The 13,866-nt window shown below is 53.3% G+C and overlaps 2 long non-coding RNA genes across 2 annotated transcripts; one reads left to right on the forward strand and one right to left on the reverse strand.

Moving 5' to 3' along the window:
- Window positions 1-320: 320 nt before the first annotated feature.
- On the forward strand, window positions 321-5,672 carry LOC106498408 (uncharacterized). Its single transcript, XR_010886681.1, has 4 exons — window positions 321-514; window positions 2,151-2,305; window positions 2,761-2,815; window positions 3,566-5,672. It is a non-coding gene; the product is annotated as an uncharacterized lncRNA (long non-coding RNA).
- LOC136994840 (uncharacterized) lies at window positions 2,836-6,727 on the reverse strand. The gene is made up of 3 exons (XR_010886682.1): window positions 6,656-6,727; window positions 5,822-5,977; window positions 2,836-3,163 (listed from the first exon to the last, which is right to left on the reverse strand). It is a non-coding gene; the product is annotated as an uncharacterized lncRNA (long non-coding RNA).
- Window positions 6,728-13,866: the final 7,139 nt, after the last annotated feature.

Raw genomic sequence — 13,866 nt, forward strand, 5'->3', positions numbered from 1 at the left:
GACTACTATTCCCGGCATGCCGCGCCAAACAACATGGCCTCCCGGAAGCCCAGTGACGGAAGACTACTATTCCCGGCATGCCGCGCCAAACAACATGGCCTCCCGGAAGCCCAGTGACGGAAGACTACTATTCCCGGCATGCCGCGCCAAACAACATGGCCTCCCGGAAGCCCAGTGACGGAAGACTACTATTCCCGGCATGCCGCGCCAAACAACATGGCCTCCCGGAAGCCCAGTGACGGAAGACTACTATTCCCGGCATGCCGCGTCAAACAACATGGCCTCCCGGAAGCCCAGTGCCGGAAGACTACTGCTCCCGTCATGACGGGGGGGGGGGGACGGGAGGGCCGCAGCGCTCTGTGAGGTTTGATCCTGTGGCGATTCCGTTACGCTCCTTCCCCACCCCGGCTCGCCCGCTTTCGGGACCCGGATACCGCCGCAGTGCCCGGAGCGCGGCCCCGCGATCCCCGACACCGGCCCGAGACTCCCCCAACACCGCCGCGACCGGCCCCGGGTCAGCTCCGACACTGCCCCTGCCCCCCCACCGCGATCCTCTCCAGGAATTCCCTTGGGATCCCTCCTCCCCGACACGCTCCCGATCTGATCCAGGACCCCCCCCCCCGCGCTACTCCGACCGTGCAATAAACTCCACCACAGCCCCGGCGCAACTCCTTCCTTCCTCTCCCCCCACAGCCCCGGAACACCCCCTTCCCCCCCCCCCACAGCGCACCCCCTTCCTTCCCCCCCCCCCCGCACCACTCCAGCCCCGGCACACCCCCTTCCTCTTTCCCCCCTCAGCCCCAGCGCACCCTCTTCCTCCCCCCCTTCCATGGCCCCGCTGCACCGCTCTTCCCCACCACGTTCTCAGTCGGCCCCCACTGCCCCAGTGCAGCGCCATACCTGGCCCCAGTGCAGTTTCCCCCGGCCCGGTGCGCCCTGGTTGTGCTGTGTTGCCCAGGACGCTCCCATCCGCCAGGACCCTCGGCATGTGCGGAACCCACAGCCCCGAGCACGGACACCCTTGCCCCGCTCACCTCCTCTGCGATGCAGCTGCCATGCCGATCCCAGTCGGAGGTGCTCAGTGGCAGCTCCATTGTCCCAGACCGGCCCTAGCGCGAGCTTCCCCCAACTGCAGCCCCAACCCTGGTGCATGCCCACCATCACCATCAGCCCCACCTGGGGTTCATCCCAGCCCCAGGGCCCACAGCTGCAGCCCATCAGGAACCCGGGAGGGGGAATGGCCATCAGGGACAGCTGAGGCTGCCAGGGTAGCAGAGGCCCCCCCCCCACTTCTGAGAGCAGGTTGCTGAAAGCTGAAGGGAGACCCCTGGGGTGTACGGAGGGGAAAAGGGAGTATTCAGGGGACAAGAGAACAAATCCAGAGCTGTGGGTGCAACAAAAGTAAAAAAAGGCAATGATAGAGCAAACAGAGTGACTCTGGGGGCACCAAAAGGCAAAGGGAGGACCCTGGGGCATATTAAGAAGCACCCAGTAAACTCTGGGACAGAGGAGAAAGCCAAACAGAGAACTTTGTGGTCTGCTGCAAAGCAAACACAGGGCCCCAGGGCACACCAAAAGGCACACAGGGAGCAACCCAAAATGTGAATTGAGGGGTCCTGAGGGCATCAGAGGGCAAACACAGGGCTCTGGGGCAAACCAAAATACAAATGAAGGGCTTCGGTGCACACCAAAGGGGCCATAAGGCACATCACACGGCTCGATGAGGCTGATGGGACGGTGCCTGCAGGCTCTCCCCATCCCCCCGAAAACTGTCTCCCAGCTCCAGGCACACAGGCCCCAGCCCCAGATGCACAAGGGACACTGCGGAGTGCTGAAAGCAGATCTGGGAGCGGTCTGGGGACCTCATGCAGCCCTGGAGGGGCCCTGGCTGCCCCCAGGATGATGGAAACACCCCCAAGAGCCCTGAGGGTTCAGACAATGCAAGGGAAATTCCCCACAGCCCTGTGAACAGCACTGGGTTCCCTGGGAACCACAGGGACACCAAAGTACAAGGGACTTGGGGACCAGCTCCCAGCACCACACACAATGTGTAACCTCCTCCCCTGGGCATCATCTTCAGGCAAAGTGATGGCAGGAACCACAGGCATGAGTGCAAAGAATAAAGCAACTGTTTATTGTTTACTGTGCAGAAACAACACCTGGAAGCGAGTCTGCCATGGGGCTCGGTGCCAGCATGCTTCCCCTTACCCTGTGACACCTGAAGAGTCATCGCCACACCAGCGTTCATCCGTCCACCAGGGAAGAGTCAGCTCCTGCTGCTGCCCTTGACGTGGCAGGTGTCCAGGTAGCCAACAGCCTACCCCCTCTGCTTTCTCCTTCAGGGATAGGCTCCAGCTCTTTCTGTTTCCCCAAATACCATTGCCAAGGAATTAACCTGGGGTTGCACTAATTGAGCCTTCCTGAAATTGATCTCTTAATTTTACAGTTCAGACACTTCTCTTTCTCTCTCACTTCCTCTTCAGTAACTCTGATCACTTGACTGTCATTCCCCTAAGATAATAATTTGCTGTCTTGTACCTCTTAAAGTATGATGCTTGATAGACACATAAAGTCACGTGCACAGAAATATATGTACGTGGCATACTTTTTGTAATGCGTACAGACCTTCTGTTATACGTTGGTGATCTGTTATTCCGATCACTATTAATGGTGATCCTTCCTCGCCATGAGGAATAGGCTTTCCATTTTGGGGACATGGAGACAGCTTTCAGTTGCTTCCATTTGATTTTATTATTTCAGCTTGCTTACATTTTTCTGGTCTCTTCTACTTCAGCCATGGCAATTAATGTAAAAAGTAAGTATTATATCTTTCCCTTTTTATATATGCATATATGATAACAAAACAAAATAGAAACAACCAAAGCAAAACTAAAGCAGATACAGTTAACAATATCCACAGGGTAGGAATGGGTTCCTTAGTCCTCAGTGCTGCCTCTGGGAGTCCAAAATAACTAACAGTCATTATCAATAGTTACCTTAGTTACCCATGCCAGAACACCTCCTTCTGTAGTAGTTTCTGGTGATATCAAGGTCCACTGCATTTTTGCTTCCTTGTTTCATCCTGTCCCCTAGGTACTAATGACAAAAAAATTGCTTGTCCAGTTTCTCTCTTTGTCAGCATTTGCTATCATTGGTTCCATCTCTGTAACAAAGAGATAAACTTGCATTTTACTTGCAGTGAAACACTTAGATTTATGCGTATTCTTTTTCTCTTTACCATGTTTTCTTTTTTTTTCTTTTCCTTTAAGGAAAGGTCTTAATACACCACTTTGCATCATACACTACAGGGTAAACAGTTTGGAAACATTACATACAGCAATTAGGGCTAGGTTATTAGACAGGCAAGCACATCATTTAATACTTACCTATGCCATCTTCCATGAAACCTGATTTTTATTCTGCTTCAGTATTACTGTTACTGTTCAGTATCCTTTTTCAAACCCTTACATACACATGCTTAACCGACAATTCCCTCAGTCTTTAACTACATGATAGCACTTGATTTGCCTCTCTCTGTTTCAAACCTATTACCTTTTGGATACAGCTCCTAGATTCCTCTTATGCTTGGATGATGGCCTAACAGGTGATGACCAGAATGAACAACTGGATCACTAGGTCTAGCTGCTTCTTTTCAAGATGTCCCCCTTTGGTGGACTACCCTGCCAAACAAATCAAGAAGACTGATGAGGCCATAAGGGTATCAGATTTTTGGACCACTTCTCCAAGGCTTTCTGGGTGATTGACATAAGCACCTCTCTTCACATTACTCAAAGCTACATTCATCTATTATTTAAGACTAAACTGTTTCTATTTTAAGAGGGGAATGTTGTTTGTTGAAACTTTACACATAGTCCATAACCTGCTATGCATCATCTCTAGTCCCTTCTGCTTTCACAACACTTTCAGTAATTAAAGGTGGTAATTAATAGTACCCATTGTCCTATGGGCTGGAGTAAGACATTTTTCCTGCTCTGAGGATGTGCCTAAAAGCCGTGCTGTTTTCTGTAGCATCCCTGGGGCTTCCCATAGCCCATCAGTGTTCTTTTAGGCTTTTCCCAAGCCTTTTATTTTTTTAAGTTATTCCTTAGCCTGCAATTTTATGTTAACGTTCTCCTTAAGCATTGTGCACAGAGGGTTCTGAGAGGTGGCAAAGAAAAGAGAGAAAAATCTGCTCATCATCTGTGCACCCACCTGTCAACATTCTTCACCAAGAAGTGCTGTAAATTCCCTTTTCTCTAAAGTGGGACTGAGTCAAGGGGAGGTCACAGATCACCCCCATATTTATTAGAACACCTCACTGCTGTGGAGACTGGGTCTGGGAGTGGTTTTAGGATTGTTTGGGGCTTTGGGACAGAGTTTAGGGGAAGGTCTGGAGTCAGTGACAATGTTGCGGCAGGGTTTGGAGGCATTTGGGGGTCTGTGGGCGTGTTGGGGCAGGACTTGTGGGTGGTTTAATGGCTTTGGGGGGACTGGTTGCAGGAAGGGTGGAAATCTGCAGGGCCCTCGGAGCAGGGGTGCCATTCCAGATGCACAGCAAGTGCGTAGGGGTGCCACATGTGGCTGTCAGCTTTGCAGGAGGAGCCACCGGTCTCCCACCCCATGAGAGGGGAGGAGGAGGAGGAGGGATCCACGAGCTTGCAGAGAATGCCAGAAGAGGCAGCAGGGAACTCCCCAAGGGCCCCATATCCAAGAAGAGCTGTGAAGGACCCCATGTCCCAGACAAGAGGAGGCATCAGGCCGCTGTGCCACTGCTGGAGATATCCAGACCCCTGTGCAGCATACGAGTGCCTGGGGAGCCGTCAGAGGCAACGGAGGACCCATCGACACATACTGCACTGGGGAACCCCATGGCTGTGGGGCAGCTGTACAGGAGGCAGCAGGGCTCAGCGAGGCTTTCAATCAGTCAGTGCCCGCATTGGCTGGTGCCCACACTCTGTACCTGGGGGTGGGGGAGGCCTCTGGGTGCCGGGAGCATCGTTCTTTGTGACGGTGTGCTCCTTTCCCCCCCACTAATGTGCTCTCGCCCCCTCAACCTGACCTCCGTGTAAACAGCACGTATGTAGGGACTAGTTGAGCATGCACCAACTAAGGCCCGTCTAGTATGCAAATATGACTATGAGTCGATCATCTCCCCCCCCATAAATAGGGGGCAGCCCAGAGCCCATTGAGCTCTCCTGCATGGCAGTGGGCTGCACTGCAGAACTGCCTCTTGAGCAGGGACACCTCTCAAGGTTCCTCCTCGAGGTTGAGAGATTCCTTACCTGCAACAGATCCTCAGCAAGTGATTAATAGCATGCTGAACTTTTGTGAACTTCGAGAAACTTTACTGAGTTATATCTCCGACTAATTGTGCACATAATCCCTTAGACATAAACTGTTGACCAAGTCTGGGACTAGGACTGGATCCAGCTGCATCTAGGCTCCTCTCCGAAGGAGTTTAGAAAGCAAGGGGGTCCAGTCTGAACCTCGTGACTCAACGGGAGGGTCTCTGTTGCGCACGCATCTGACCCTGTCCTTCATGCAGTAAATAACTGAGTGAACCTTGCCAATCGAACCTCGTTAAATCGTTCTTATTTACAACTGAACTTTGTTAAGTCGCTATCTTACCGCAATAAATATAGTGCTGCTTCCCTCTTATGAGTGAAGTGCATCACACCTTTTGCAACATTCTTCTATTCATCTTCTTGCTTGCCTAGCCACAAATCTCAAGGAAATAACCTGTGGCTGCACTAATCGTACCTCACTCAAAGTGACCTTCAACCTGCTTGGTCCAGAGGTTTTAAACCTCCTTGGGACTTACCAGCACTCTCGGGCATGCCTGCCACACCAGGAGCTGTCCTCCTGTGGACGCCGTGCCACAAGCCCGCTCTGGGGCCCGCCTGCCTCCCTGCTCCTCCGGGCTGCATCCGCAGGGGTGAGCACGTGCCCCAGCCCGCGCTGGAGAGGAACCGGGGCCCTAAAGGTGACACATGGAACAGGGAAAGTCAGACCTGCGCTCCCAGCACCCCCGCACCACCGCCTCCATGCACCGATGGCCGCAGCGGGCAGGAGACAGCCCGACACCCGCAGCCACCCGAAGGCCCACGCTCGCCTCACCAGGGCCCCCCAGATATTCGACTCCAGGCGGCCTCGGCCCTCACCCACTGCCGCCAAGCAAAAACGCCGGTCCCGCTCGCCGCCGTGCTGCTCCCCGCCGCTGCGCATGCGCTGCCCGCTGCGGAAGGAGCGCGGCCGCAGCGGCGGCCTGGCGCTCGAGCACCACGCGTGCGCTGGCCGCGGACCGAGCGGGAGGGGGGGGAGCAGGAGCGAGGCGAGACCTGCAACGGCGCCTTCGCATGCTCGCGGCACGGCACTGCAGCCAGGCGGCTCACGCGTGCCAACCGCAGCCCGCCGCAGCAGCCAGGGGCTGCCACCCAGCAGCGAGTGCCCCGAGACTGCTCTGCCTGTGCCCGAGAGAGTGGCAGGGATCAGCGAGCAGGCCCTGGTGCTGCACCGGTGAAAGGGCACCGCGGAGCAGCTCTGAGAAGGCACTGCCCGTCCCCGCGACACCAGGAGGCACCGATAAGGAAAAGCACTCTGCGCTACCAGCCTGTGAGCACCAGGAAGGGGCGACGAGCACGGCCCATTCGCTTACCCATTACCAAAACACTGGAGAGTAGCGGCGAACACGGTGACCGGCGGCACACGTGCGCACCAGCTAGCTGCGGTATTCTTTGTACACAGGGGAGGGCAGTCGTGGCTGCAGTACTGGCATGTCGACACGCGAAGGCAGCAGTGAGCCCGGGAAAACCAGTGCACATGCGCGCATTTACAGCTGTAGTACCGCTTTCTCGGTCCTCAAAGGCAGCAGTGACCACAGCAGAGCACCGTGCGCACACGCATCCTCGTTGGGCGCAGTACTGGTTTTCGACACCCTGGTGTGGGCAGTGAGCACTGAGGAAGCCATGCGCGTCTGCACGCCCATTCTCTGCTGCACTGCTTTGGTGACACGCAAGGGCAGCGGTGACCACGGCGAACCCCGTGCACCCTCGCTGGGTGCAGTACCGCTTTTCCGACACCCGGGGGAAGCAGTGAGCCCTGTGACCCCCCCACCTTTTTGGGGGCAGTACTGATATCTCGACACCGAAGGGCGGCAGTGAGCACCGCGAAAGCACTGCGTAGGTGCTCGCAATTTATCTGTCGCACTGGCTTTTCGACACCCGAGGGCAGCAGTGAGCACGGGGGGGGGGGGCGGACCCAGTGCGCATGCGCGCCCCCGCTGGGTGCCGTTCTGCTTTCTCGACACCGGGGGCAGCAGCGAGCACTGTTAAGCCAGCGCGCATGCGCTAGCCGCTCTGTGTAGTCATCACCTGAGGACAGCGGTGAGCCCGGCTGTGAACTACTGCGCATGCGCGCGGCCCCTCTCTGCAGTGCCGGCTGCTCGTCACCCGCGGGCAGCAGTGAGCGCGGCGGGGGGGGGGGGGCACCGCGCATGCGTCGTTCGCCCGGCTGCAGTACCGGTTTGTAATCAGGTGATTGTAATCGCCTAATCTGATCTACCGTTATTTACTGCGCCTGCTGCTAGGCTCAGAGCCTCTGTATTTCATACTCAAGCCGTTTCCATTAGAGGCTTTATTAACAAAGCTTTAATTTTAACACTGCAAAATACTCTACAAACAAAAAATACTCAAAGACTGCATTAAAAAAAAAAAAGAAAGAAAGCAAACACACACTACTTAATGGGACAATTTGCAAGCCTTAAACAAGCAACGTTCTTCTTCAGGACTTTCAACCTCTTGCCTTTATTCATTAAAGGAAATAAATAGCCAAAAGAAAGCTGCACTATTTTCCTGACAGACTGCAATTTTTATTATTAAGCAGTAAGAGATGTCTGCACAAAGTACATCTACCACGTTAAAGCATGCAAACATTAGTATTCTGATCACCTTTTGTGGTACTACAGGAAACAAGCTAAAAAGGCTTGTTCTGTTTCTAAAATATCTGGACTTTTATAACAGCGATCACAGCCTAAAGGCTATTACTATGTGAAAAAGACTAATGGCTCGATCACCTATGTATTGCTTACCTGGCTTGATTACTACAGGTATTAGTAATGAAAGTGCACAGCCTTCTCTAAAAGCTAAATACTGTCTTTTCAAAACTTCCAGTGACTCCACAGAATTGTTATTACTTTTGATTGGTAGCCAGCTTCTTCTAACCCAGCTGCAAGAAACAATTTGCCTTCAAGTCACAACTTTCTGCTCCCCAGGGGTTAAAAGGAAACCTGTCATTCACTACTATCTGTCAAAATGTACAGTAAGCCCTAAAGTACAGGACAAGACACATATTCTAAGTAAACTGACTGCTGTGCCTCCTTCACTGCAGATTTTTCTTAGTATCATGGCCCATTCGATAAACAAAATAGAGCAGATTAAAACATTTATTGTACTAAGTGCTTTCATATAAGAGAACAACATCAAAATGAGTTGTTATGGGATTTAGTCTTCACTACACATGCTACCCCAGTGCCATGGACTTGCTTTAAAGGATCAGTGACGTACACGTTTTTGCACTAATATTCACAGAATGAATATGCACTTGAGCAAGTAGGATTGTTCATAAAAAAAATTGATAATGTGTTGCTAGGTAACAAACCTAGACAAGCAGTTATTTACTCTGATCCTTTGGCTTACATTTCTTCAGCTGGATGTAGTCAAAAGTGTCTTTTTCACGTCCCACTGTCGGGGCCTCCCCAGCAATTCCTGCAGCAACTCCCCCCTCAGAGCAAACAACTAAAGAACAGAGATAATCTTGTGAAAAGAATGGGGAAACCAATGCATGCTGTGCATGGCACTCAAAGACCCAATCTTTAGGTCAAAAATAAAACTCTCTAAAGTAGATTAGGTGGGCCAAAGAGGTAACTTCTTTGTGCCACAATGCTCCTTGCACATATGTAGGCTGCCTCTCCCTGCTATAATAGTATCCAATACCAGCAAGGACACATTGGAAAATTTAGGAAACTACAGTATTTACCAGAAGCATTTCCAGTACCTTGGGAAAACAGCTGAAGGAGAGGATCACACGGGGCATGTGACTGGAAAGAATACTCTGCACAAAGGCCTAAAATGACCAGCCCAGAGCATGGATCCTGGATCCGGGGAGCAGAAGAGAGGAAAGGAGGGATACAGAGGTGGACAGAAAAATAAAGAGAGGAAAGGAGGGAAGGGGAGGCAGACAGAGGGACAGGGAGCAAGAGAAGGAGGGAGAACCAAACAGAGGAATGGGGACTGGAAGAGAGGGACAGGGAGCCGGTCAGAGTGACAGGAAGAGAATGAGGAGGATGAAGAGCTGGCCAGAAAGGTGTCGAGAGAAAAAGAGGGAGGGGAAGCCAGACAGAGAAAGAGGATAGAACAGCGGAAAAGAGGGATAGGGAGGCAAATAGATGGATGGGGAGCTGAACAGAGGGACGGAAACAGAAGGCTGGAGAGGTGGACAGAGGGCTGGAAAGGCAAAGAGAGGTACAGAGAGACAGACAAGAGCGGCAGAGGGATGGGGAGCCAGACGGACAGTGGGCAGGTAGTGGGATAGGGAGAGGAAGAGGATGATGAAGAGCTGGATAGAGTGATAGGGAGCCAGATAGAGGGATGTAGATATTGACAGAGGGATGGAAAGAGTACAACAGGAATGGGGAGCCAGGCAGAGGAAAGAGTAGCTAAACAAAGGGATGGGGCACCGGACAGAGCCATGGGGAAAGAAAGAGAAGGATGGAGAGCTGGACAGAGCGACAGGGAGCGGAACCGGATGGATCCAGACAGCCCGGAACAGCCCTTGACACTCTCCATCCCCGCTCACCTGCCAAACACGCAGAGCTCTCTGCACACCGCTGTGCCCAAAGTTCACTTGTGGGCCAGCTCGCCTGTTTCCCTAGAGCTCCAGGGTGCCTGAGTCTGCCAGAGCGAGGGTGCGCACACAGGTCCAGAACTGGGGAGGAACCTTGTGTTCAGTGACGGTATTTCACTGATCCTTGTGCCTTAGCCCCTTTCAGATGCTTAAGCCCAAATTCTCTCAGCCCTTAACAACTTCAGCACGTTCACGGCACCTAGTTTTTCCACACTCTCCAATCTTCCTTGCTCTCTCCTGTCTTGCTCGAAAACCCTCCCAGACCCCATCTGTACTTACGTGCTTCCTTAAAACAACATCACCGAAATCAGCCAAATGGGCTGAGCTGCTCCGCTCCTCTTCAAGTTGCGAGCCCTCAGAACGTTAGCCTGCAAATGAATCAAACCACCAAGGTCACGGGGAGAGTCTCGTTTTGGAGCTCCCCACCCCCCCTCCAAAGCTTTAATGATGGTTCCCTAACCTGGGCAAATGCAGATCCTCCCTTAAGCACTGTAACTGTTTTCATTCTGGGGTCCCAAGTTGCTGTTACGACATTAAGCAGCAAAGCAAGGCAAAAACAGCTGGGGTCACAGCTTACCCATCTAGCCACGAACATTCTTATCTGAGGCCTCGCTGCTTTTTCCAGGTAAACAGACCAAAATAAAGCTCCAAAGAGGCAGGTGAGGCTTCACATGGGCCTTGTGGCCCTGCTAGCAAAAGCAATGCTGTAGCGACTGGGCTACCAGTCGCTGTCCCCCCCTTCCTTTGCTGGTCCATGAATAGTGGCTTATTACTCACAAGTCCGGTAAGGATGCGGCCGAAGGCTCCTCGTCAGGACCAGGCAGAGAACCTTTCCGCTGGCATTTGGAGTCTCCTGGCTGCTCTTGACACCTGGTAACTTACAAAGGGCTGAGGGCGGGAGCCTGCAGTTCTTCACGGCAGCACATAGTCGTTCCCCAATGTTCTGAATGCCTAGGATTAACGCAATTTATAAATACAAAAATACTACCACTCTAGGGTGTAAAGCCAAGCTAAAATTTCGGCAACCAAAGCAAACCTCTTCGTGTCTGACAGAACAGGCCATATGCATCAGTGCCTATAGCTCAAGGTTAGCAACCCCTCGCAGGCAACGTTCTTCTGGCAGGCTGCGTACCTGAACTCCTCCGTCTTGCCTAAGAGTCTCCGTTGGGACATGACGTAACTTTGCCAGCCAGCGCTTGTTGATGGAGGCAGAGTAAAATCCACCGCCCTACAAAAGTATAAAGCAAAGCACAAAACAAAAAAAAACCATTCAAAGCTCTGCAGAGAATCTTAAGAATCCTAAGTTGTTTATAAGCACAAAAAACAGATCTAATACACGCGCACAAGCAAGGTAAATGAGAATACGTAAGCCACAAATACCACCTCCCCCCAACTTCTGAAGCTATGACGACCGTCGGGCTTGCTGCGAAAGGGAAGTTAGACTAAGCAGCTGCTAGAGATTAATCTTTCAGAAACCTTCTGCATCCGCATTTTTGGCATAACCATGCTCTGCCCCTCAGTCAATTCAGAAACGCACAAGAAGATCCACTTCTTGCAACACTTGCACAGTAAACCCCTGCTCATTAAGATTAGTGCCCACTGTGCCACTTGGATAGATGATACTCTGCTGTCCATTCATTTCCCTGACCTTACTACCTTAGAGGGAATTGAGCAGATTCAATTGCCTCTGTGCTATCAAAGGTAAAAGTCTCAAAGACAGTTACAGACCAGATTGCTGCTAAACAGTCTTTCTCACAGCCAGAGAATTTTTGTTCTGGCCCCAAAGGGGATGTAAGGATGATGCTACCGGCACCCACTTTCCCCAAAACCCGCTGTTTTCTAACGGTGCTGCTCCCATGGAGTCAGCAGATGGGGAAAGCATGACTGAAAAAGGTTTGCCTTGTCCTGGGAATTTGAGGGCAGGAGATTTTACAGCCACTTCTTCCAGTTTAGTGAAAGCAGTGTCATGTTCCTTGTTCCAGCTCCATTCCCGACTCCCTTCCAGTGATTTCCACCACGGTCTGCTGATACCAGCAAAGCTACGTTAACGCTGCTGGAGGAAATTAAATCCTGCTAAAATTGCTCTAAGTTGGAAGTGGGGGAGCCCGAAGAGGCCCGCACGACCCCATACGAGCCCGTAGAGGCCCATACGAGCCCAGTCCCAGCCCAGCCCCAGCACGTGCAAGCACAGCACCAGCCCGGGCCCATGCGAGCCTTCCCCGGGGCCAGCACAGGCCCAGTCCCGGCCCAGCGTGGGGTCATACACACCCAGCCCCGGCCCGGCACTCTCTTGTTCAAGACAACAGAGCCTGGCACAGGCCCAGCACCGGCCCACCTGCACCTGGCACCAGCCTAGCACAGGTCCCTTAGGACTTGTACAGCCTGGAAGCCCAGGGTCAGAAGACCACACCGCCCAGTATACCCTGCAGACCAACAGGGCCCGCAGCCTAAAATGGCTGCCCAGGAGACGAGTGGCAAAAGGGTACATCTCCTGGCATGCCTCAGAACACAGCACTCTAAGTTTTAACCCTGTGCAGTTGCCATCTATCACGTGTAGCTGTCCCTCCTCACCCTCCGAGACCCACAAGCCACTGTGGAGCCCTGAATGCAGTTCCATGATCCCCAACACTGGCCCAGGGCTCCCCCGGCACCCCATGACCAGACCCAGTTCAGCTCCGACACTATCCTAGCCCCTCTCCCCTCCCCAACCAGTCTGGTACGACTCCGAACCACCCCCAGACGCACACAGCCCCCACTGTGACCCTTCCCAAGGCTTCCCCAGGTTCCCCCCCCTCTTCAGCATGGCCTAGGTCCCCCAGTTTGTGTGGCATTGCCCTGCACATCCCCAGGCGCTGCGAGCCCTGGCACGTGCGGGACCCACAGCACTGAACACAGACCCCACTCACTTCCTCAGCAGCTGCAACCACAGTCTTGATCCCAGCAGGCAACGCTCGGCAGCAGCTCCGTTGTCCCAGACCAGCCCCTGCAGCACATGGCAGCCTCAGGCAGCGCAGACACTGCAGTCCCAGCACAAGCTTCCCTGCGGCAGTGCAACCCTTTGGGCAAAGAGAGGCCATTGCCATCAGCCTCCCTGGCCACACCTGGTATTGTCACCTCCCACCAGCCCCAGGGCCCACAGCTGCAGCCCATTGGGATCAGGGATAGGGAGAATCTCCATCAGCCCCATCAAGGACAGCTGGGGCTGCCAGGGAAACTAACTGAAAACTGAAGGGACAGCCCTGGAGTGCATGAAAAGGGAAACAAAGTAATAATAAGGGGACGACAGCTCAGGGTGCAACAAAAAGGGGGGGAAAAAAAAAACATCAGAGGGTGATAGAGCAAACAAAGTGACTCCAGAGACACCAAAAGGCAAAGGGAGGGCCCTGGGGCACACCAAAAAGCACCCAGAAATTTCTGAGACAGGGGAGAAAGCTAAACAGAAAACTTTGTGTCATACCTCAAAACAAACACAAGGCCCGAGGGCACACCGAAAGGCACAGAGGGCTCGGGGACAAGCCAAAATGTGAACTGAAAGGTCCTGAGGGCATCAGAAGGCAAACACAGGGCTCTGCCGCCCCCGGGTGACCGGACACCAGCGCTGCACCCAGCCGCGCTCTCTGCCGCCCCCGGGTGACCGCACACCGGCGCTGCACCCGGCCACGCTCTGCCGCCCCCCGGTGCAGCGGTGAGCATAATGGGAAGCATTGCACACGCCTGGCTGCAGTACTGGGATGTAAATAGTGGACAGCAGCGAGCACCGTAATCTGCACTGGGCACACATGAGCATGCTGGCTGTGGTACTGTGGTACCGAATTAAGAGATGGAGCAGTGAGCACCGCGGGATGCGATGTGCACGTGTAAACAGGGTGGCTGCGGTTCCCAAATGTCGTCAAGAGATGGCAGTAGTGAGTTTGTCCGGCCCTACTGCGCGTGCGTGAGCCCACTACTGCAGTACTTGAATATAAT

This window comes from Apteryx mantelli, chromosome 33 (genome assembly GCF_036417845.1).
Source record: "Apteryx mantelli isolate bAptMan1 chromosome 33, bAptMan1.hap1, whole genome shotgun sequence".
Taxonomy (NCBI): domain Eukaryota; kingdom Metazoa; phylum Chordata; class Aves; order Apterygiformes; family Apterygidae; genus Apteryx; species Apteryx mantelli.